We start from the raw sequence: 21924 nt of genomic DNA on the forward strand, positions 1-21924 counted from the left end.
TGTGGTTTAGGTTTTTTGCCTCCTCCTTATAATGCTGCTCAAATCTATTGAGATCTGTTTGTCCTCAGAAGTTATGGATGGGAATGGACCTTCTCTAGGAGGACACCATAGATCTGAAACATTTTGAATAGCATGACATTTAGAACAAGTTGTCTAAAGCAGTCTGTCTGCCATTAATGTCTTGCCTATTTTTGGGTCTGGTTGCCTGATTTAGAGGATAACTTAACCCTTTAGTTTATTTACTTGTTAGGCAAACTGTGATATATGCTGGAATTAATGTTTTTGGGTTTTTGATTTGGAACACAATCAAATTCAGAAGCATATTTTTTTTTCTTTAGAAATTGAAAGAAACAAGATAATAATTCTTTAGAAGTGAGTGATGGTATTAATATAAGCTGCTGGAGTTGCTTCCACAGGAATATTTGCTAAATGATAGTAAGGGACCCTTTTGTAGAAAGATGTGGCTAAATGATCTTCAAAAGTTGGTTTGGACTTGATTCCAAGTCCAGGAACAAACTGTTGGAAAATGTTCTCCCTGAAACTTATTCACCCTCCTGTTAACCTTCTGCTCGTTAATGCCCATGTCGGTAAACAGCGTCACTGTGACTTGAGCAGGAATAACTGGAGTAAGGAATTGACTAAGACAACTAAAGGCAGCAGAAATAGACCGTTATGGATGACCTCACTTTAACATTTTTACTGTAGTTATTAGGACAGATCACTAGATGGCAGGGGGTAAGTGTACAAAACTAAAGACTTCATGTGGACTGCCTGATTGCTTTGACTTGAGGGAAATTTCATTTTATTCAGTGGATGACTACCTATATTTAGCACACAGTTGCAACCAAGAATAGGATAAGCCCATTGTATTTACCCATTGGAAGTTTAATTTCAGTGATAAGGAACATCCACAGAGCATTTCTGTCTCTATTAGAATAATCAATTACCTAATACTATAATTTTTGTAGAATAACTGGAATATTACTTTTGATTGAAATCATAAGCAAAATGCATTAAAATATTCTGCAGTGCAAAAGAAGACATTTCTGGTCTACAGAGTTGAATTAGTGGAGATATGAAATTAAGATATTTATGCATTGCTCTTATTTGCTACTGTCTTTCTCCTTCTATAACCCAGTATAGGTCAGTGTGCATTGAACAACCCCTTAGTATGAAAAATATTTTTTGTTTCAAGTCTTTGTGATTATAAATTAATAAAATTATTTACTTTCTGGGTGTTTGGGTTTTTTTTTCTGATGTTCACAGTCTTAATTATTAGCCTGAACTGAATCAACGGGGAATATGCCATAAAAGGCATGCAAAAATTGAAAATGGAAGCAAGCTGGTACTTCACCAGCTTTCCCTTTCTTGTGGAGTACTCGATGTTCAGACTCATTTGTGAGTGCATTATTACAAGAGTTGCCTGTTTTGTCTCAACGATTTAATATTAGATTGTAATCTCTGATGCACTGCCACACGTGTAATTTCTTCCTGGGGAATGCACTTAATGCGTTCTAATGCTTTGTTCACTGTGCAGTTCTTAAGCAGTCCAAGTCTTGTCTACACTAGAAAGGAACTTATTCTTTAAATTGACAATACAGAACACTTTTGAGAGTTATCTTGAACTCCTGTATTCTGGTATCATAAGCTATTAAATTGGACTTAGCTTTTTCAGCAGTTGTGAAGTAAGCTGGTTACTAACAGGAATCTTCTAATAGTATGGTGTAGGAAAACACAAGTCGAGTAACTTAACTGAATGTCATTGACTGTAAGTGGTGGATAATGAAGTAATCTCAATTAGTTGTACTGAGACTTAATTAATAAAGGTCCATCTAAGATTCACTAACCAGTGAGGAGTGGCAGGAGAGGGCAAGTTGGTAGCTGCAGTCCTTGGAAAGGATACATTAATTCTAGACTTAAAAGCAAAACTTATTTAAAATAGAAAAGATTTTCTAATAATTCTTATAAATCTATCTTTCTTTCACCTGCTATTTTCTTTCTGCATATTTACAATATAATGCATTTCAGCCATGTTACAGTAGCTATTACGCAGAGTTGAGTCTGACGATAATGCTATAGAATGCTAATGTTTCTGTTCTGCTGTCTCAGGTACTTGCAAGGAAATGTTGACTGTTGTGGATCATTGTGCTTCAAATGTGTATTACAGATGGTTTAGGATCCCTAGGAAGTAACACAACTCTCATCCTTCACTTCATAAAAAAATATTATTCTTTAACTAGTTGGTAACTGGGCAGATGAGTCAAAAGGTGAAGGGAAAGAGAAGCATGTATTTGTCCCAAGACTGTATAGCAAGTCATTATCTGAAATGCTCAAGCTGCTCAGGTTCCAGGCCTCAGCTGTTAAGAACAGTGATCCCCAACCTGTGACTTGGAAATAATGTCTGAAACCTTTAGTTATTCTTCATCATTATAAGAGAGTAAGGGCTGCTACAGGAGAACAGAGTTGAGTATCTGTGGTCTATTACTTGCTCAGTGTTGTTACCTGAATTGTGCAGGGTTCTAATGGCCTTTAATAATTGAGCAGGGACACCACAGAATCAGCCATCACTGGCATAAACTTAAAGGGCTCTGTGTTTTCCCAAGGTCATACTGACCTTGAATAGTTAAGCAAAGACAGCATAGGGTCAATCATTAATGGCATACACTTAAAGGGCTCTATATTTACACAGCTCATGTGATTATTTTGATGATATTTGTTACCTTTGATAGTAAGGAGATAATGAAAAATTTTAAAGTTTTAAAGTTAAAGTCTGTTATTGTTAAGGTCCATGAATAGCATGGTAAATTCCTGTTTTCGAGAAGCAGTGTTATCTATTCAGTCTCCTTGTTATGGATTTAATGATTAGAGATTTTAGTAAGATTATATTTGCAAGGTTTCTTTAAGATGAGAATTTAAAATAGCATGTGTAAAGTCATAGCCATTTAAAATTCTCATTTCTGCATTTGCTATAAGTCAGAATAACTGCAGATGTTGGAAGGCTGCGTAGCATGGACCATTTCTGCAAGATCTGAAGGTCAGAAATGTGATGTATTGTCAAATAACTACCCTGGTAATGAGTTCTGGTTTTTAAATGCTGGGTGCAATTTGCTTATTGATAATCCTGTTGATACCTGAGTCTGATTTAGTGCTTTCTATTGAACATTTGTTTCTTTTCACTGAGGCTTAGCCTTACTAGTGTAAATGCCAAATAAATGTGCATAGCCTTAAGTGAACTCGTGGCACAAAACTTGCACAAACAGCAAGGATTGAATTTAATCCAGTAAATTTGTAGTAATGTGTAGCATAGTGGATTCTTCTGCCATCTAATTACATGCTTTGTGTCTGTCCGTCAAAAAAAATCAAATTATTTTATATTCATTATGCCAATCCCCATGTTTCAACATCCAAAGTCACTACTCTGTGACTGGGTGTGATAGGCCAGCTCTGCTTAGAGTCCCAGCAAGAATAAGAGGTGTTTGGCAATTTCTGATAAGGTACCATAACTGTATTTTTGTGGTTGATTAGGACACAAAGTTTTGCTGCAGCTGAGTAAAGAATATTCTTATAGGAAGAACAGCTGCACCTGTACACTGACAGGCTCTTTGCTAGCACAGAATTAGAATGATACAGGAGGAATAGGTCCTAACTGAGGTACTCTGGAAGAAGGGTAGAAGAAAGAGAGTTAGTGAGACAGGCTGCTTAGCCTTATCTTGCATTTAAATCTGTCTCACTTAAGCGTACATCCCAGTTCTGCTTACACTATGCAGGCTTTGGCAACCTTTTTATTTAATTACACATGTGCTTTAAAAAGAATTGAGTTTTTTTTTTTTAAATTGAATTGATATAATGTATATAAATTTCTGTCATAGTACAAATGTCTGTTTTACTAGTTAAGATATACTGTGTATTCAACACAAGATCTTCAGGGAATGTTATTTTCCCTATTTTCCAGAAACTGAAGGCCAATCACAAAAAATATAAATGAATTTAGTATGTAAAATTCCAAACTGTCACCATACTGAGATTATGTTAGTTCCTTGAGTTGGGCCATAACTAAACGAAAAGTAAGCATTCTGATCAATAATACAGTGGTAAAATAACCTCTTTTCTGAGATGCTGAGAGGTTTTTTTTTCTTTAACTAAAATGTATATTTCAACTAAAAAACCTAATCATTTCACTGTCTCCAGAGGGCAAGATCATTGACTGTTATGTTTAGAAACTGTCTGTTTCTAGCTGTCTGAAAAGAGTCTATATAAAATGGAAAAAATGCTGCTTGAGCAATTAATCACTTTTTACTTAGTTTAAAATAAATAATGACATGTTGCATTAGATTTAAAAGACTGGTTCTTGGAAAAGAAGCAGAACAAAATTTCTTCCTTTCACTACAGGTTGGTTTCCAAATCTTGCATGCATAATAGTTTTTGGTTATGTGACACTATTTTCTCCTGATGTCTCTATGCAAGTATGTGTTACACAAAGGCATGGTGCTCTTGACTACTAAAATATAGGCCCTTCTTAGATTTCAAGGCTAGAATTGACTGTTAAACCCTGGTTTCTGTTAAAAGTTAACACTAATTCCATAATTTCTGTCTGAGTTAGAACACATCATTTTTAAACAACAAGCGTTGTTCATTCAAGGCCTCGGGTCATGGACAATTCATCAAATCCCCAGGTCAATTTCTTGCAGTAGCTAATTATTTTCACTGTAGAAAAGCATATATACTTTTCTGTAGTTGGAATTTCCCCAACTGCACATGCAAGCCTGTATAGGCTTGTTGCACCAGATCTTATTGACTCCCATGATGGGAATAAAGTCATCGCCTTCTCTTGGATAAACTACGTAATGGTATCCATGTACTTGTTTTCCATCTTGAATTGTTCCTCATCTGTAATAATTCATCTCCGCCCCCTCTGGCTCTTTGCACATTCAGTATTTTTCAAGAAAGCTGATTCTGCTGGATGGTCCCCTGTTAATATTTCAATAGTTTAGGTGCTGCTCTGTCTTGGATTTCATGTTCATTTACCAACAACTGCAAATGAGATAGTGAGCTTGTTGGTACGTTGCTGCTGAGAAGAACTATACCCTTATCCTGCTTTTGTCGCAAATGATTCTGAGTTTGTCTATATGGAAGTGCATTTCTGTCAGATAAGCCCAGAATTTATCACTGCTATTTGTTTTGGTTTAAGTTGTCTGAAAATTACCAGTAACTTGATTTATATGTATCCACTTTCCCGAATTCATTGAAAAAAAAATTACTGAATAATACTAATATAAGAACAGATCTTGTGGGGCACAGTTGAAGAGGCATCCTAATTGGAATGACCCTGCTGCCTTTTTTTTTTTTTTTTCCTGCTATGTGATTGTCTTTAATTCATTGTAAAGAATGCTGTGTAGCTGTGCAGTTAAACCAATCTGGATATGTACGTTAGTCCAGAGTAGTTGATGTATACTATAAATAAATATTTTTATAAATGACTATAAACAAACTTAAATCAAAAAATCACTTCGGGTTGGACCATGCTTATTTTCCATAACCCATCATCGGTTATCAGTAGTCATTCTGTTACATTGTCCTGAGCTGTATTCTAATTTCCCTAATTGTCCTAGATCAGTGCAACCTTAGGCACTTGCTTCCTACCCTTACAATATGCTGAATGGTGATTTTTTTCAAAAAATATTTCAGTATGTAATAGAGCCAAGAAGTCTAATCTGAATTTATATCTTGTTATCTGTTGACAGATGAATGCTGCCCCAAGGATTACTTTCCAAGATCCTTGATCTTCCTAGTTGATGGGTCAATTTGGACAAAAAGCCAAATATATTTGTGGCACAAACTACTGTTTGGTGTCTTAGGACTTCCTGTCTATTACCTGTATAAAAGGTGTCTGCTAAAGCTGTTCCCTTGAGGATATGTACAGTGTGGATTGTTCTCAGCAGGGAAGCTTTTAAAAAAGAAAAAAAAAAAAAAGAAATTAAAAAAAAAAAAGAAACAAAAACCAGAAAAAAAAATAGGTGGCTGAAATAAACTTTGGGACAATGTGTGCTTCCACTTATGGCCACTGTAGTGGGATTGTGTGATGCTGCTGGAAAGTGATCAGCTTGTTATGTGTTTCATAGAAAAAAAAACTGAGTGACCCATTTACTGAAGATATGTAACTGATGTCTAAATCACAGATAAAAGAAACCTCACCTCCAGATGTGGCTGGAATTGTCACTGTATGCTGTGAACAAGACAGGGAAAGCAGTGAGGGACTGTCAGCAAACAGAAGAGTTGAGTTCACTTGGTAGCTATATATACAAGTTTGACTATTGATACCTTTTAAGAGGATGAAGTAGTGTTATTAGAGAGTGGTGGCAGTTTGGCTATGAGGCCTAGTTTTCTCATGTGCCATAAAAATGTTCTCTTCGTGGTGTTTGTGCAACATACAGTATTGCTTCTGTTGAAACAAGTTGACCTATACAATAACATTAAAGGTTCACATGCAGTGGGAAGTTCATTTTGTAGAACAGCTATTGCACAAGGTTAGGGAAGTGAGATGCCTGGTAACGCAGAGAGGACAGATCCATGGGGTTTGGGGTTTTGTTTGTTTGTCTGATTGTTTTTTTCCACTAGGGAAAAACCATAATCCCACAGAGCAATATCTTTGTTCAAACCACCTAGTAAAGAAAAACTTAAAATATACATCAATTAATGGTATTTCATACAGATTGCTCTGTTTTCCCAGTATACTGCAGTTTGCATTAGAATTACATATATGCAAATGATAGCATCCTATTATCTGTTTACTTTTTTAAAGCTTGTTTTCATAAAATAAGCATTTACTTAAATTGCTAAAGCAGATTTTTTTTTTGCATAATATGCAACCGGTTGCATAATTGCTGAACATGTTGCTCTTAAATCTGTTTGCCAAAGGAAGGGGACTTTTTCAAGTGCTAATTTTCAGCCCTTCATCTGGAGGTTTTAAAGAAGTAGCTGTTACAGGTGACTAAACTAGTATTCAGATTTGAAAAATACACCAATTCACAGAGGCTGCAGAATTGAATTAGTTACATATGTATTATGCGATTGTGCAAATGTGTGCACATCCTTGTTGCTACTTTAGTTTTGCATCAGTTTTTGTAATTGCCAGGGATATTTTTCTTTTTCTAAGCCAGTCCAAAATACTGTACTTCATTAACGCATAATTTTGGTATGCTGACTTAAGGAATCCTGGAAATGAAATGTACATGTCTGGCCTATAAACAAAAGTTTTCAGCTTTTTAAATTACTAACCGTAAGGTCAGTGAGGTTTGCTTTCTGGTAAGAGTAGTTGTCTCAACGCGAAACAGTCAGAGGTCAGTATCTAGACCATTCTCCTTACTAAAACAAGCAGTCAAAACATTACATAAACATGCACTTACTATATAGTACCTTTTAGCCAATGAATTCCAAAGGCTTCTAGTGTGAAGTGCTTGAAGTGTCAAAAAAGTGTCCAACAGCTTCAAGTCTCAAAAACTTCAAGTTTCATCTGTAATAACAAATTATATACAATTTCCTTATGAAGACATTTTATTATTTGCAGAGACTTTAAGGGGGATTTGGAGGCAGGTTGATGGAATTTCAATGCTTTCGCCTAGCAAAGAAATTGTATTTTAGTGAAGCAGAGCCTCTCAGTTGAAGAGATGAATTTGGTTTGTCGGGGAATATGGATAAAATGTAAGGGAATAAAGAGTGAAAACAAAGTGCTTTTCTCAAAGGTGTCAAGAAGAGAGGGAACTAATGCAAGGAATTGTGAAGCTCCCAAGCTACTTCACTGTTCTTGATGCTGCTTCCTCAAAATCTAAAGGTACTGTTTGTCATCCCTTCGGAACCAAAGAAATCAGTCACTAAAGTCAGAGAATAAGCCCTGTAAAGAGCGTGTCTTGCTGGAGCTGGATGTCAGGTTCTATTTAAACAGCTTTGCTTTGTCTTTGACAATGTTTCAAATTATTTGGTACTCATCACAATGTGTAACCATGATGTTTGGCGTGTCTGCAGCTTTGTGGTTTTAACTTGTTGGCACTGAGTGGTATTCTGTAGATGGATGGCAGAAGCCAATGATTCAGTGTCTGGTGTCCCAAGATCCATTTTTCCTTAGGAAACTAAGAAAAAGTATGCAGCTGTTTATCTGACTAATGGTTTTTTCTCCCTTTGCATGGTAATTTTCCTCCTGCATCTTTTACTTAGAAATAAGTTAAGATTTCCTTGCTTTTAGCTGTACTTATTAGTTCAATCAAGGGTCCACTGACTCCAAAAGTGGCTTTCTTAGCACAATTTACCAAGAACTAGTCTAGTCGTATCACATAAAGCAAGTAGTTAAAATTCTCATATTCTAGGATTATCTATTTTATAAACGGCAACAATAACACTTTAACATGGATGGCTCCATTAGGTTCAACTAAAACTTAATTAAAGTTTGAAAAGCATTGTGAGTTTCTCTGATGAAAGGCCTTATGTAAATTTGGGAAGTTGCTGATAATAAAAGCCCGGTTTCTTCCAAACAGCTTATATGTTAAGCTACAGCTTGAAGGTGACTTGTGGTCATATTTAATATAATCTTTGTCTGCATTCAGTGCCAGGAAGCCCTCCAAAGGCCAGGCAGACTCACCTTCAAAAATAATTTTTCAATATGACTGCAGCAGAGCTTGATCTGCAAACACAGGAACTGATTTCCTTTAGTTTAGGCCTAAGGGAGGTGATTGCTTTCTGTATAACACTTACTAGACATATTCTGATTTCACTTAAACTGAAGGAGATGGTGACACTGGGATCCTACTAAATCTCAAAAGACCTAAGCCAGGATTTGATTCTTATGTATGCTCCAAACTTAAACTGTAAGCCCTCTAAGGCCTAGGGTAAAAGTGCACTTGTATGAAAAGAGCCTTGATACCTCCTGCAGAACTGACACAAACATTTCATTAAACCAAGTTTGTTTACTTGTGTTTAATTTTTTTTGTTCTTTATTGTATGGGGCATTTGCATGAAAATGGGATCTTGAAGAGTTCATCTGTTCCTGTTGCTGGTTCCTCACCTGGAGGCACAATCTTTGCTCTGATTTGCAATTAGTTACTGTGTAAATGATTGCAGTGTCAGAATTGGTGTTATGCTTTTGGGTACAGAGGGAGCAGCAGGAGCTGATGAATACTAAAACCACCCAAGTTTTATGCAAAGATCTTTGCAAAATTACACACACTGGGGGAAAGATGAAATTAAGAAGCCACGCAGACTGAGTGGAATGGTCTTTAAAATACTACTTTAAATGTCTCCATCCCTGACCTCTGTCTCCTCAAGCCAATGTCAAATTAGTAATCAATTGTAGCTGTGCTGGAGCAGGAAAAAAGTTTAATGGAACCTAAAGGGAGGTGTCAACAGCTGTTCTCAGACTTTAAATTTGATTAGGGTGCCTGTGGTTGGAGCAGGATTTCTGTTATCTGGGGGAGGAAATCATCACTTCAAGGTATGAATCAGGAGTTTGTTCCATTATAGGAGTGGCTGCTTGAGCCAGGCACCAAACCCACCTCTCAAACAAGGAGCAACACAAGGAGCAACACAGGTCTGCATTAACGTTGTTTAAAATCCTAGAAACCTATTATTTCAGTGAGAAAACAAAACGGATCTGAATTGAGGCAACTGCATCTTCTTGGGAAACTGATGTTTTGTAATGTATGTGGCTGTGCCAAGGAGGACAATTGGCATCTTGGTTCTAGCTCTGTCCTTCTGGAAGATGTAGCAGATGGTTCTGATAAAGTGTGGACCTGATTCCTCTTCTGAGACTGAAAGAGCTAAACTGCCTAAAGTAATCTAAAGGTGTACCTCCTTTATCATAACTAGTTTTCTTAATAACATGTTAGTTTTTATACTTCATAACTGTTAGATGATCAGGCACATTTGAGTTATACAGAAGAACGTCTTTGGGAAAGTTACCAAGGGACACTCTTGCATGTTACATTTGGTGCCAAATATAGGCACAGGATTTTAAGCGTGTATGGAAGGTAGTCTTAAAGAGGGAGTGTAACATTCAGATAAAAGCATGTGTTTAACTTTGTTGCACCGCATTCCCAAATTAATTTTGAAGCCAATGAGGTTTTTCTGTGAATTCCTTCAGTTTATAGATTGGAGCAGGGTTGGGGGGGGTTCCTTCACAATTTTCATGGATATGAAACAGCCAACATAATGCAAAGAAATCTTTTCCTCATTGTAGCATGTCAGGTGCCTTGTAGAATGTGGCCAGAAGCTATTCAGCATAAGAAGTGACCTCAAGCAGGATATGATAAACATCTCCCAACAAGTGCAAAAGATAGGTGGGATGAACAAATTTTTCCCTGGAAAAAAGCTGGAGTGCTGGAGATGACTGCATTGTTATTGCTGACTTCAATACCTATCTTCGTGTGTGAACTCCACTTATATGGCAGGCTGTCATTGGAAATGAGCTTTTTTGTCTTGGGGGGGGGAGGGGGGAAGTAAGTCTGTGTCCCAGTATCTGATAATTACTAAATGAGACGAGATAATTAGAATTGGTGCTTTTTATTTTTTTAAATACAGGTACTTCAGTTAAGTCTCATTGTTTTGTTCAGATTGAATTCTGGATGCTGTTGGGGAGTACTGGCCTGAGAGGTTGACAGCAAGACACAGTTATCTGTGAGAGGTGATGAAAGATGTCTCAGTGAGCATCTGCATAGATAGGTCATATCCCAAAATAACATGAGGAACTCTGAAACCCAAAGTGCTGAGGCTGTTATCGTATTGCCTTCAATTAGGGGACCAATCAATGTTTCAGCCTGGTTGTCCTTTCTGAAGTTGTTTTTAGAATCTTGGTATTTAGGAATCCCCTATGACTAAGTCTTGTTTCCTGCTTGCCTCTTTTCAGCATTCCCCCTGCCCTTTTGTCTCCCTCTTTTAGTAGGGTGTATATAGTTTACAGTAGCCAGCACAATTCTCCAGGGTTTTGGCTTTCATGTCTGAGACTTCAGTAGCCGGAAGAAAAAGCTTCCGATTAAAGAACTGTCTTGCTTACCTTAATGGCCTATTCACCTACAAGATGTGCATGTTTTCATCTCCTCGAGTGATTAAGGAGGCTGAATTTAGAGCTTGCTTTTATTATATGTTTACTTTGCTTTTTTTCATAAGTACTAGATAGCCGTTTTACCCTTCCGTTGTAAATGCTGAAAAGCTGCCGTGGGAAGGAAAGTATCCACCATTACATACTTTGAAGAATAAAAAAATTAAATAATCCTGAAGCTGTTTTTCCTATCATTTATCATGTTCTTTGGGGTACACATCTTGGGGGTGGGGGAAGGGGGGTGGAATGGAGAATTAGTTTCTGTAGGAATAAGGACAGTTGTATCTGTGGGGACTGAACTACCAAATGTCACCTTAAGCGTTACAAAAAATGGCAACAGCTTAACATTAAGAAATGCAAGAGATTATACGACTAGTATGACAAAAGTGTGTGCATATATATATGGAAAACTCTCTAAATCTTCTAACAAATATGTAGGATTTATCTTAAAGCTACTCTTGGATTACCCACTCCGAAGTATTAAATTGAAGTAAAGCTTTCTTTTCAAATCATGATATGCCTTCGATCGTGATATTTTAAAAGTAGTAATTTTAGATTCAGGTTTTCTTGTTACCTTCTACATTTTAAACTCTTTGGGTGATGTTTTAGTGACAGATTTATCTGTAAGACTGCAAACAGAAATGTAAGCTGCTACACAAGAATGTAAATTAAAAGCTGAATTTTTAGTGAAGCTGAGTTTCTGAAATAATTCTATTACTTCAGCTGTATGGAATTTCAAGAATAAACCAAAATATTAATGACAGTGTTGATTTATAAACTGGAAATTTAGAAGCATTGATACTTGTATGAAAGAAGATTCTTTTAAATCAATGGAAGTTTTAAGTGGATTGCCAGATCGGGCTTTACTGAGAGAAATGACTTTGTGTATCCTGTTCATTAATAACCTTTTGAGTTCTGGCTTGCCAGGCAAATGAGCTCACAGCACTGTGGTCTCACCTCTTGTTTCAGTAAAATGCAGGATGCTCAGCTGCTGGCAGTAAGTGTGGTTCATTTTGTTTCTTTCAGTAGTCTTCCATAATAATTTTAGGAACTCGAGGAACATTTGAGGCAGGATGGATTGGAGCACTTTCTAGGTTTGTATCTCTTTGCTTTGTGAAGATCCGTGTTCAGCAGACAGTGCAAAAAACGAATATGCTTGTGAGTTTGACCTATTATTCAGAGATAATGGCAGACTAATAAGAATTTTGATCATTGAGAAATCTATTATTTTTTGACCTACAAGACAGCTTAAATGTCCCAGTTTTATAAAATGAAATTTATAGGCTTATCAGATCTAACATTCACGCAATTCTTATCTGAAAAATTAAGGCCAATCCCACATGCAGAACGATAGGCATTTTCATCAAAAACTTACCCTTTGCTATAGTTTACTCCCTAGGGAAGCAAAATGCAGAAGAGCTGGTTTCTGGAAAGCAACTGCGAGATTCTCAGTGAATATAATTTATCAAAATACTGTTTTAAAAAATGGCACGCTTTAATGGTACTGACATTTCCTTGTAGTCCATAAAAATAAAACAAAGATCAAATCTGATTTGGTTAGTGTGGTTCAAATGCTCTTTCCAGATTCTCAAAGCAGACTTCAGTCTCACAGATATTCTGTTGTCGTTGAATGTTAAGATGATCCACTGCTAAGTGGAAGGCGGATGGCCACGCAATTAAGCTGTGTGTAATATTACTAGAGTTGCCATATGGTGAATCAGCTTTGCTTTTAGAATTTTTGTTTTTCAATGTGTATAGTTTTATAGTATAGTAATAATGCTCAGAAATTTACTATTTATTTTCTCAGTTTTAATATTGCACCAGAAATTTTTAGCTGACACTCACCGTGTTATTGAGCAAATGTTCCAGTATGAGGCACAACTTGTTTTTCCTTTGAGTGATGTGACCATACTTCTTTTTAAAAGACAGTGCAAATAAAATCTCTGGATTTAATATTCTTTGGGGTTTTTTTCCCTGTTATTTAATAGGGAAGTCAGTTTAGATCCTTGTTATTTAATATTCATTCAGGGGTGGTATCTGAAAAATCCCCTCCTTAGAAATTAAATGTGTCTCATATGATAACAGGCACTTTGGATCTAATGCAAAATCAACAGAAGTCAGTAATGGGATTCCTATTGCTTTTATACATCCATTATTGCTTGTTTGAGTAAAAATTTAAGTGTTTTTTCTTTTCTCAGGATCGGGCTCTGCACTTCTCAATATAAGCATTTATTTTTATTGTACTTATTACTACTTCTTTGCAGTAATGTGAAGAGTTCCTGGTAGGAACATGTCATCTTGGTGTTAAAGATTCTAGATTTTTTTTGTGTGTGTGGTATAAAACTGTGAACATATGATCACTTAGTGTTACTTTATGAATATTACAGGCCTTTAACTTATGCTCACCACTCTACAGAGTCTGGCGAGATGACTTTAACAGAAGTGTGCTTCTTCCAGTCTGAAGGCTCTCAGTGTTTATCTTTGTGTCAGGAGACTCAGACTGGACAGAGAATACTTCACTTTCTGGGGAAGCTTTTTTCATGGTGAAGCACCCTGACTGTTCAAAAACACGTATGTTATGCCTTGGTTTTGCTTGGTTTTATTTCAGTTCAGATTCTGGGTATTGATTCTTGTTTTATTTTTCTGTACAAAATCAGATGTGTCTTTAATAGCTAGTGTTTTTTCAGTTATGGATCACTATAAATTATGACCAACACTGAATTTGTTGAATTTGGAGACCTAATTAAAGGTATTTTTAGAGCATGGGACTACAGATGTCTAAACAGAAGTATGTATAAATGTTTCAGTAAGTGCTGCAAAAAGACTGAATTCTCCATTCCTGGTACCTAAGAACTAGAAAATGCTTAACTATGTATGGAAATGTGTTTTCATCATCATAAATCTTGCTTCAACTCATTGGTATGCAACTAATTAAATGTAACTGAAGTGCTATGCTAGAGGATGTGTGATCCAAGAGTAATTGCTACTCATGTAATGCTCTGTAGTGTGATCCAGAAGCTGAACTTAATTGTGTATTTGACCTGCACAACATGAATAGCAACTACCATCTTATTACACTACACCTGCATTTTAAATGCTATTTAATTAGTCAGTATTAAACTAATAAACTAATAATGGAGCAGTAACAGGCGCTACTAACTATGGAATTGCTGGAGAGGGTACAGCAAAGGGCTGCAAAGATGATTAGGGGACTGGAACACCTTTCTTATGAAGAAAGACTGAGGGATTTGGGTCTCTTCAGTCTGGAAAAAAAGACAACTGAGGGGGTAATCTTATCAACGCTTATAAATACTTAAAGGGTGGGTGTCAGGAGGATGGGGCCAGGCTTTTTTCAGTGGTGCCTGGCAACAGGACAAGAGGTAACAAGCACAAACTTGACCATAGGAAGTTCCGCCTAAACATGAGGAAGAACTTCTTTGCTGTGAGGGTGGCAGAGCCCTGGCACAGGCTGCCCAGAGAGGTGGTGGAGTCTCTGTCTCTGGAGACATTCCAAACCCGCCTGGACGCGTTCCTCTGCAACCTGCTGTATGTGACCCTGCTCTGGCAGGGTGTTGGACTGGATGGTCTCCAGAGGTCCCTTCCAACCCTACGATTCTGTGAATGTTAAGTTGTACCAAATGCGCATCATACCAGTATACTATAGAGGCAAACTGTTTTCTCATCTTGTTTTATAACTAAGAGCATTCAAGGTGTCCATATGCGTTCTTTCAATGACATGAAACGTCTCTGAATTTAGTTTTTCTGTGGAAATGCTGTTGGAGCTAACCAACTAATTTTCTATAAGTAAGTGAGGTGCTCTATATCCTCTGTGTATTTCTTGTAGTTTACGTTTAAGACTGTCTCAGACACAGTTTGTTAATTTATTAAATCAGACATTCTTGCTTGTGCTGCTTTTGACCCTATATAAGTAGGAGGAAACTCCTGTTCTGCTACAGTGAGTCCTAGAATGATTAGAAATAGAGAAAACTTATTATCTCTGGCTATGTCTTCAATAGCAAATAGCAAGGAACAGCTAGAGTGGATCTTTAGAGTAACACTGTTAGTACTAATGACTCACTGATACTGCTGACTTCCTTTACGAACACTGAAGCACTTAGGTACTTTTTGGAGTTGCGTTCAACTTATGCCAAAGGCAGTGTTTTCCCTGTATGAAAATAGTCTTTCAAGTATGGCAGGAGCTGCCATAGTCATGAGGGTCTTGGAAACGGGCTTGTATATGAGAAAAGAGGAAAGAAAAAAAAAAAAAAGGATAGTCAGGATCACTTGCCAGTCCGTATCACAGAGTTCACAGCTTTCTAATCAATAGGCTATTTTTAGAGTTCTTAGCTAGAGGAGGGGAGAGAAGCTAAGTCTTGGTCCAGATGAAGACTTGAGACAAAATAACATTCTGAAGAGTTTTGCTGAAGCAGTCTTAGCCAGACAGAAATGCTTACTCACCTAATCAGGATCACCTCATCAGCAGGCCATAGGGAGGCTATGATTTGGGTGAGGAGGGTCTGAGTGAGCAACCTCTCCTCTGGTTTAATCTGCATGGCTTTGCAGCAAAGAAAGGAGAAAGGAAAGGACATAGGGTGAAAGGAAACAAGATGTAGCATGATTTTTCTCTTGGCTAATAGTGAGTAATGGGAATAGAGAATAGGCTTGAATTATGATCTACATTTCAAGAATATTTCATGAATTATTGCTTTAAGCAGTAGCCATCTGTTTCTGGCATGGACTGCGCTTTAACACATATCTATTATGTTTTGGAGATGACTTCCTGCCACTTGTTGTAAAAGGAATCCAAAGATACGGTGTCTTGAAAAGGATTTAATTACAATAACTCACAAATAGTTCATTGCCTCATGGAAATGAGAGGTGTAATTGCAAATTCAATCTGTTCATGCCTGAAACTTCAGCAACCTTAACGTCTGTAGTGGAAATTGCACAAACTCCCTTTTCAAGGTACACTGGCTGATCTTAGTTGCTTGGTTGATATCTTCCTCTTGGCCACATATCTGACACTGAGCAAATACTTATGATACTGATTAAATAATGATTGCTATGTTGTATCGCTCTGAGAAGTTAGGTGATTGTAATGATCGCTCTTAAAAATATATTGAAAGGAAAAAATCAAGTCTTGCCCTCAGAACTTTTTCCTAGCCTATAAATACTGGAAATTCAGCTGTATTGTAGCTGCAATCCAAATAACACTGCCAGAATTAGTATATCCAGAGGAAATAACATTTGCTGTTACAAATACATGTAAGAGCGTGGCTTTTGAATACAGTATGCTAAAAAGGGTGTGGATTTTACTTGTATTTCTCATGATGCATAAATTGTCTTTTAAAGGAAATTAATCTTTCTTGTGTTGGAAAAGTGTGCTTTAAAGTTTGTTTTGCTATTTAAAGAATAATATTTTTTCTATGTTGTTACATTTTCCTGCTGTGATTGTATTTAACTGTATTCTGCTGCTTCTCTCTCTTAAAATACATAGGCAGTACATTGAAAAGGTCTGTCAGTGTAAAACCTGAGATCTTAAAACAATTTTGGAGCCGTGATCAAAAAGAGCTAACAGATGCTTCCAAGTCACTTTGGATTAAATATGTTACAGTGTCTACTGATTTCTGAATGTCAAATTTGACACTGAAGTTAGATGGGAAATGGGTTTCTATTCTGGGGCAAAAATATTTAATTTTTTTTCCTTGAAGTCTGCTTGAACTTAAAGTGAGGTAATGCCGCTAGTGTAGCCATGAGGCAGCTGTGTCACGTAATTTGTCCCACTCTCTTATTAAAAATTTACTGAAGAATCCTTAGTTATTCCAATGAAAGGCTCCAGTATGTGAAAGAAATCGCTCTCTGTTTCCACCCCAGTTCCCCCAAGTCTTCTGATTTAAGGCTGCAGAGTTCCTAGCAATTTGAGCTGGCTAGAATACTGTTATTAATAAATGCTAACTTTCCATATTTTTTTGGAAATATAGTGTAATCTTATCTTCAGTATTCCTCCTAAATAAAAGTCAGACAGAGATATAGGTGTGCTTCATAGTCGTCAGTAATTTGAATTTGCATTTGCAGAGTAGGAAGTCCAAGTTTGGTATGTCCTCTTTAATTTCTGTCAGGTACTTGAACAGATCTTGAAGCCAAGCAGTGCCACAAGTTAGCTATTGCAAGTCAGTTCTTGTTTGTGCTGGAATTGTCACACATCATATAAACAATTGAACTCATGGCAGGCTGGAAAAAGGGCTGAATATGGCTCTCCCCTGTCCTGGCCAAGAAAGAGGCACTGGAGGCTCTTGTTTAGTCTTGAATTTCCATTTTCATCCCAAGACACTGTTCTTAAGCAGCACTTCTTTGGCTTTCCTGATATAACTTGCTTAGTTTGAAGCACTGTAATTAGCACAAACTCAAATGTTGTGATAATAGCTTGAGTTTATCACCTCCCAATTAGCTCAGTGAAGAGAGAGGTAGTGTTTGCCTCTGGCACTCTTGTTTTATTAATATGTATTTAGTAATCACCAAACTAAAGGCTCAGAAGGCAGCACACCGACATACTCGTCCAGAAGTCAAAACTCTGTCATAAGTCTAGGCTTGCTAAGATCAGAGTTAATGTTCCTTTTAATTTTTCTAGTACTGCGTGCTGCTGCTTACTATTTCCTCTTGAATTACAGTATCTGAAATTGCATTTTGTTCTGCATGGTACTGGAAGAATGCAAGTAGAATGGAATCAAGGGGTAGGCATGAAACACAAGCACTGTGCTGTGACTTACCTTATCTTGTCACAGATAGCTTGTGTTGTCCTTGGTGGACCATTTCTCTAAAAAAGCTGAAGAAACCCCTCCCTCAAGGGGAAAAAAAAAAAAAAGGCTAAAAGCAGAACAAAATGAGGATTAAATGTCATGAATGACTGCTGAAGAATTTAAGTTGTGCCCTTTTACTGAAGGGTCAGAGTTGTCAATGCATGAATTCTCCATTATGCATGGAGGAGGCCAACGTGAGGAAAAGCAGCATCTGCCTGGATATGTGATCCTGTACAGCACAACGTTTTCATGAACTGCCACCTACACAGCTGAGGCAAATACTCATTACACTGAGAAAAGAGCATATGAGAGAAGAGCTCAGCACATACTGCTGAAATGCAAAGGCTTGGAAATGTGTTTTTCTTCTTTTAGTTCATCTGCAGGGAGGCTACAGACTCTCTGCTCCTCATCTCCCCTTTGTTCTTATGGAGGCCAGCATTGATTTTTTTTTTTCCTTCCTTTCTTTCTATAGATCCCTACTTGCTGCTGCCCCTAAGGCTCATTTACCTATGTTAGCTTTTGAGAGAGGAGTCTTCCTACTTTCACAGACGCTTCTCCAAGACTGAGAGCTGTAGTCATGTAGATTTTTTGTTAAAGAAGAGAAATTAAAGTACTGCGCTTCCAGATCCGGAGCAGGGCTCCATGTATCAAGGCTATGAACATTTGATAGTCACTCCTTGTCCTCTTTGCTTTTATTCCATAACCTAGGGCTTTCTTTGTTAGACATTAGAAAAGAAAAAGCAATTTGGAGTCAGCATAGAATCTGAATGGCCTTATGGACAAAACTTGTGAAATGCTGCAATGGAGAAGCACTGTAGTGAGGTGAAGCAGAAGCGTCCTATAGAGGGCAGCTGCAGAAGTTGTTTGTAGCCACCAGACTTGGTTAATAGATCATGGTTAAGGACAATGCAAGAGACTAGGGATGGTGTTACAGGCTGTGCCTTCCTTAAGGGGAGGGTTTTTTCCCTGAGATGAAATTATCAAAACTTCAGTGACAGTTCCCTATTTCATGCTTCCCAAGTACTTAGTCATTATGGTGTCATAGTGGAAAAGATACCAAAAGAATTTTATTTGGGAATTGCTCAAAAAGCTGTCAATAACACTTTTTCACTTTTTTTCTTGTAGAAAATGTTGATACTGAGAAACTAGGATGAAATTTTTTTTGCCTTTTAAATACCACAACCTTTTTTTGTGGGTTTTTTTTTTTTTTTTGCTATGCCTGGCAGCTGAAATCAACCCTTTTTTTAGGGGGGACTCATTACTATAAAATCTGGTTACATAATATTTGTAGCAAATGTATTTTATGGGTGAGCAGGAAAAAGCCCTATTATTACAACCTTCTTGCCACAGAGCACGAGTGAGTTGCTGTGTTTCATCAGATACAGTATGACACAAGCAGTTTTAAGCCATTCAGTGTTCTCCATAAATTAGACCCTCTGTAAAAGAAGTATTCAAAACCGGTATGTAGTTTTTTGTATTTGGTGAGAGGAGATAAAATAGTTGGATTTTAAGCCAACAGTTAAAAATAGTGTATTTTGTGTTTCACTTCTAAATGGTTCATAAACTTCAGCCATCTTTTCAAAAGTGATCCTCGTATGTAAGGCTTTAAAAATCTCCGTGGAAGGTAGCTGATTTTGTACTCCCAAGGCAATTTGCTCCAGATCTTCAAATGTATTTGAGTGCCTTATTGCTGTTGACAGTAAAACAAGATCTTGATTTCTAATTGGATAACAATCTTTCTAAGAAGTTCTTACCTGAAGAAAAGATAAGTTAAGGTCTAGATTAAAAAGAAAGAAAACTTAGCCTGTATGGTGTAAAAACTGGCTTTCTAGTCGCACATACATTATTACTTAAGGCAGTCCCAGAGCCTTTGCAGTGTTAGAGTTTTATTGGATTCCATAGCTCAATAAAAATTGCTTCTTTCGACAGCCTCGGTGGAAGGGAATTTAAACACTAAGGTTTCAATAGATGTTACATAATTTTGTTCCTTTTTATACTTCAGCACTACATCAAGTTGATGCCCTTCTGGAAAGAAAAGGGACAAACAGTCCTTCTGCACATGCCTTTAAAAAGTATGATACTGTACAAGGAGGCACTGAAACCACTGGAAAGAAAGCACTGGCTAATTCAATATTAACAACATACATTCTGTTAACAAATTACATTTATTCTGTTAGTGCAGGTAAATATTTCAATTCTGTGAGGTTTGTGGGTTTTTTTTACTGTGAAATAATCCAGTGTTGCATGGAAAGAATAAATAATTCCACTGCATCTGGACATAATAAAACAGAAAACCTGAAAGCTATCAACTCTTGTGACAATGTTTTTCTGGGTTACAAATGCAAAACCACTTTTCCTAGGACTTGTATTTAGGGAAACAGTTAAGCTCACTCTTAAATTTGAAATGTGATTTAAGATCTGCGAACTTCAAACAGACCTAAATTGCAGAGTGAGGGATGCTTTGTTAAATCAAAAAGCTAATCCTCCAGATGCTCCCTCCCAGAATGTATCGGTTTTGGTTTGGTTTTTTTTTAAGAAGCTGGCATGCATCCATGGGAAGAAGTCTTTGCTTATAAACCTTGATCAAAGATATTCTCTGTGGTACATGCAGGTAAAAACTCTGTAGAGTTTTTCTGTCTAAATCATCAGACTAATTTATAACTTGTCTATGCAGTGATGGAAAGACTAAACAAAAAAAAAGTCGTAAATGGTTAAGATTTTTTTTTTTCTTTCAGTGGATGGGATTTGGACAAGAAAGCAAAATAAAGGCACCAGAGAAAACACGCAGCTGATGACTAAGTCATACATTGCAAACCCTACAAATTGAATTCAGGATAAATACTTGTTTAAGACAAAGTCTAAAACCTTTGTCATCATCAGTAGGCCACCATGTCTAATGAAAACTGAGTTCCTGATTTTCTGGACCAACAATGAGGTTGCACTTCCACAGTTCAGTCATTTCTAAAAACATTACTTGTAAGGTTTACCATATGCCTGGTAAGAAGGACCCTCAGTTGCAGGAGTGCGTTTATTCAGGGACATAAAACAGAAACAGGAAGGTTTGTACAGCCTTAGTAACCATAAATCTCTGTTGCATATTCCTTCTCTTAGTTACAGAGGTGATAGCTAATACTATGTTGTGTAACTTCAAGGGGAGGGGGGGGAGAATTATTTGTTTTCCTTTTTTTTTCTGTGCACTAGATCACTTATTTTGATCAAACCAATAAAAGCTTTTCAGTCATTTATAGTGTTTCTTTCAAGTGACATATCTTTAGCTCCTTTTTATATGTACCAGTCTGTTTTGTCAAGTCAGTAGTATTGCATTTATTTCTCAGATTTAAGTGCAAGCTATCCTTCTGAAAACAACTAGGAAAAGAACCATATAGAATATAATTGGAGAGAATCTGAAAAAGAAATGCAAAATATTTTGCCCAATGCTATTCAGGCTTGTAGAACTGATCTAACACAGCTGTATCTTAAAGAAATGTATAGCTACTGAAAGTTCTTGCACTTAAGAATGCTAAAGATTGAGTAAAGGAGAAAGGCAAGACTAACCTGTGTTAAGATGCTGTGTGATTAAAAGAAAAAAATACCGGAAAATGAGAAGTCAAAGAACATATTTGGAATAATCATTGACATGAGTGGTATTTTATGGGAGGTTGTGCTTGTGAATGGTTACCTGTTTAAAGGTTTTCTGCCAGTGTTGCTTGCAGGTTTTTTCTGTGTTTATTTTTAAAGTTGAGTCCTCTTGACTATCTAGCTTTGGGGAAAATGTTAACGTAAGTAAACTTCTGAAAAAAAATATATGTTGTATTTGAATCTCAACCTGGATATTTGTCTTTTGTTAGATGTTTGAGATACTTTTTCCTTAGTTTTACAAATTCTTGTAACAACTTAGTTTCTTGAATTCCTGAAAGTTAGGGAAGTAAAGGAAGCTATTGTTTTTATTTCGTCTGAACCTGTTTGCTGATCTCTTCAGGGATAAAAACACACAGCATTGCAAAAGGCTTTGCCATGGTGATGCAGCGGATCATCTTTAACATGTTG

This window comes from Chroicocephalus ridibundus, chromosome 8 (genome assembly GCF_963924245.1).
Source record: "Chroicocephalus ridibundus chromosome 8, bChrRid1.1, whole genome shotgun sequence".
Classification (NCBI taxonomy): Eukaryota; Metazoa; Chordata; class Aves; order Charadriiformes; family Laridae; genus Chroicocephalus; species Chroicocephalus ridibundus.